Genomic DNA, 4,114 nt, shown 5'->3' on the forward strand with positions numbered 1-4,114 from the left:
AGAAAATGGGATAATCTTTAGGAAGTGAAATGATTGAATGCAGAATTGGCTAATTCAATACTGGACACAACTCTTAACCCCCTACAGACACACACACACACACACACACACACACACACCCCACACACACACTCCACACATTACCTACCTAACTTGACCTAATCCACAGGTAACTTTGCCTACCCGTCCTATCTTCTGGAACTATTCTATACTCCCTAGCCTTGCCTGATTATGTACCTACTTTTTACTTCTATCATAGCACTTGTCACATTGATTATTCAGAGTGTAAATATCAATATATAACTAAATATAGAGTAGTGGTTGAGAATATAAACCTGGTGTCAAACTTCCTAGGTTCAAATTCTGTCTCCATTTTTAACCATCTGTGACTATGAGAAAGTCAATTAATTTCTCTATTTCTCAGTTTCTGTATTTGTAAAATGAGGAGACTAATCCTACAAATCGTTTTTAGTTTGCATGAGAATTTAATGGGTTAATGTATATAAGAACTCAGGGGTGATTATGAGAATGTAAACATTATATAAGTGTTACACATTATTATACTGAAAGTAAATGTTTGTATGTTTGAATCAACCTTATCAAACTATTGGAACAAAATGTTGCCAGCCGATTTTTCATGTTCATGTATTGTAAAGCCCATCCCTTTTTCACCCTTATTCACTATGTGCTGGGGGGAAGCTGTAGATGTGAAAATTTGGTAGGAATAAATTGAGTAAGTGTAATTAAGACCCTGCTCCCCATGCCCCACCCCCTGCAAAACACACTTCCTGGTAGTGAGACTTTCTAAGGTAGTCCTGTGTTCTCTGGTGCTCCTCCATGTAGTAAGTTTTCATGTTATGATTAGGACTATATGCCTAACTCTGGGGTTTAGTTAGAGTGTTCGCTGACTCTTGAACCAAACTAGGTTCTCCAGAATAAACTTCATCCCCAGAAAAGTTGATATTTTTGAACCTCATATCTGTCCTGTCTTTCCTCAATCTCAGTCTTTTCAGGAATCATATGGGAAAGAAAGGATACATTGATTCTGTGCACCTCTGAGCCTCTGAAACTGTTTACAAACCTTGTCTTATTCATTTCTATATCCCCAGTGAATTCTGGTCAACAAGTAAACATTAGCTAAATGGATCTAAACCGAGTGGTTATGGAGAATGCAATGATAATTAGGAACAATTTTGACACCTCAGCCTGTGAGAAGCTGTGTTCCTAGGAGTCCCATTGAGTGATTAAGCTGTATGTGGAACCATTGAGAGATTATAAGAATATTATGGCTTTAGGGCTAGACAGACTTCTAACCCTAGCTCCTATAAAGTAGCCCATTGAGTTTGAGTTGTTGAGTTATGTGGGTATTTATGATAATTAATTCTAAAAAATATCATGAAGGTAAAGTGATTATGTATTTTTTAGTGATTATGTATTAAAACCCACAATAAAGAGATTAGAATCTAGTAAATGCTTAACAAATGTTGATTCTCTTCACAATTTAGCTTGAAGGGTGAAGTACTTGACTGAAATATTTCCCCTGTGGTCAACTAATGTCTCTGTTCCTCAACTTACACAGATGCAGCTCAGTTTTAACTGCATTTAAGAATCACCTACAAGACCTTAAAACACCGATGCCTGAACACTACCCCCACACTACTTTTCCTTCTCTGGAGTTTCATTTAAACAGAATCATAGAGTATGTAATCTTTTTTCACTTCGCATAATACCTGTGAAATTTACCCATGTGAAACTACAGAACACCAAATAAATCAATAGAATTTAATGACAGTCAGACAGAAAAGATAATTACCTACAAATTAATGACAATTTGGCCAGCAACAGTTTTCTTCTAAGTAATAATAGATTCTAGAAGACTATAGGATAATGTCTTCAAGAGGCTAAGGAAATGTAATAACTAGAGAATGAAAGTGTGTAGCTAGAAAAGTATCATTAAAGAAGAAATAAAGAAAACATTAGATGAACACAGAACACAGACGTTAGCATCAAGAAACTCTCACTAAGAAAGTGGTGAGGTACGTACTTGAGAAAGAAGGACATTTAGTTAAGAAGAAATGACTGGGGCAAAAAAAGAAAAAAGGAAATTTGTAAATCTGGTAGTAAGTCTTAACTGGTAAACCAAAGATATGTGATTATATATCATGTTAATTTTAAATAAATATCTCTTGTTTTTAGCCACAGATGATTCTACATTTCATGTTTGTGTGTGTATGTTTTTTAGGAAATAATATTTTAACATTTTGGTAAAGAGTCATACTCAATAATACATTTGCCTCTACATAATTATTGTTGCAACATAAAATACATCTTTGGATGAGTTACTTCCCACAGAAAAACCCATGCCCTCTGACCGTTAAAAGAGGAGCTTCATGAAGAAATCACTCATTTTAAGATGGATAATATAACATTTGTTCATATATTACTCATCAACACAAATGACTTAGCTCATAGGCTTTGAAAAACTGAAAAAATTTAGGGAATCTGTCCCATATCTTCTTGTTTCTTACCCCATAGATAGTAGGGTTCACCATGGGTGAGACCAGAAGATAGATGTTGGCCACAAATATGTGGACATGGGGAGCCACATGGTGCCCAAACCTGTGGGTGAGAAAAGAGTAGAAGGCTGGGGTATAAGACACTAAGATGACACAGATATGACACAGGTGCCCAAGGTCTTGAGTCAGGCTTCCTTGGATGGGAGGTGGAAGACTGTGTGGAGTATGAGAACATAAGAACAGATTATCAATATGAAGTCCACTCACCAGTAAGGAAGGCAACAATGAGGCTATAGGCTTTATGGATTCTTGTCTCAGCACAGGCAATCCTTGATGAAGGCCATGAATTCACAGTAGGTGTGGGAAATGATATTGGTTCTGCAGTAGGGAAGCCAACATAACAGAAAGGGGTGAGAACTGAGAAGTATTGTGCCCCAGAGTACTATACCTAGACCCATCCTTCCAATTACAGCATGTGTCAGAATAGCTGAATGTTTTAATGGATTACAAATAGCTACATAACGGTCAAAAGCCATGGCCAGGAAGAAGCCAGATTCCATGGTGGAGCAAGAGTGAATCAGGAACACTTGAGTGAGGCAGGTTTCAAAACGAATCTCTCCATCATGGAACTAGAAAAGGCTAAGAAGTTTCGGTACAGCTGTAGTACACACAATAAGATCAGCCACAACCAACATGCAGAGGAAGAGGTACATTGGTTCGTGGAGGCTGGAGTCTGTCTTGATGATAAACAGAAGAGAACAGTTTCCCAGGAGGGCCAAAACATAGACCACGCAAAAGAGGATGGAGATCCAGATGTGGGCAGCCTCCAACCCAGGAATGCCAATGAGAAGGAAGTTTGATGGATGGATATCAGTCTTCTTGTATGCTGACACAAAAGGTTTCAGAAGGTCTAGCTTTCTCTTCATGAATTTTTCTACACCAAACAAAAATAATAGCTTAAAATTTTCAAACCTTCAATGAGTTAAGTCAGCCAAAATGCAGGGATTTGCAGGTCATGGAGTAATTACAATGTCTCTAAATATTTATAAATTATTTCATCATCATATCTGACTGTCAGAACTCGTTTCACAGTTGTAATTTGCAATGTGCCTGATCTGTAGATGCCAAATGAGGGAAAATATGAAGGTATCAAAAATCACGAGAAGAAAGTAATACTAACTGAAAGCTAAACAATGTGTAAGAGTCACAGGGGTATGCTATAGTGATTCAGTACTTACATACAACACCCATATTACATTGTATGTTAACTAACAGGAATTTAAATAAAAACATTAAAAAAAATAAACACAAGTGTAGATGCACAGTGGAATAGCTGTATGCTTAATTCATCGAAACTACACTGTTTGTAATGGCTTCTTCTACTAACTTATTTCATTAAGATATGTGTGTTTGTAAACATATATGTTGAATCATATGGGAAAAATGTGTAAGAGTTATGGGTTTGGAGGACTTAGAAACAGTTGTAAAGCACAAATTTGAATAGGCAGGAGGGATGACAGGAAGTTCAGAATAGAAAATATGCCCTTTTTTTTCTTTCTTTTTTTTTTAGATTTTAGTCATCTTGGTTCTGAGACATG

At 36.6% G+C, this 4,114-nt stretch overlaps 1 pseudogene; it reads right to left on the reverse strand.

Annotated features, from left to right (window-relative positions):
• Positions 1-2,447: 2,447 nt before the first annotated feature.
• LOC114218627 (olfactory receptor 52D1-like) lies at positions 2,448-3,442 on the reverse strand (annotated as a pseudogene).
• Positions 3,443-4,114: the final 672 nt, after the last annotated feature.

The sequence above is a fragment of the Eumetopias jubatus genome, unplaced genomic scaffold, assembly GCF_037043125.1.
Source record: "Eumetopias jubatus isolate StellerSeaLion01/CBP00866 unplaced genomic scaffold, mEumJub1_p1.0 scaffold_13, whole genome shotgun sequence".
Lineage (NCBI taxonomy): Eukaryota > Metazoa > Chordata > Mammalia > Carnivora > Otariidae > Eumetopias > Eumetopias jubatus.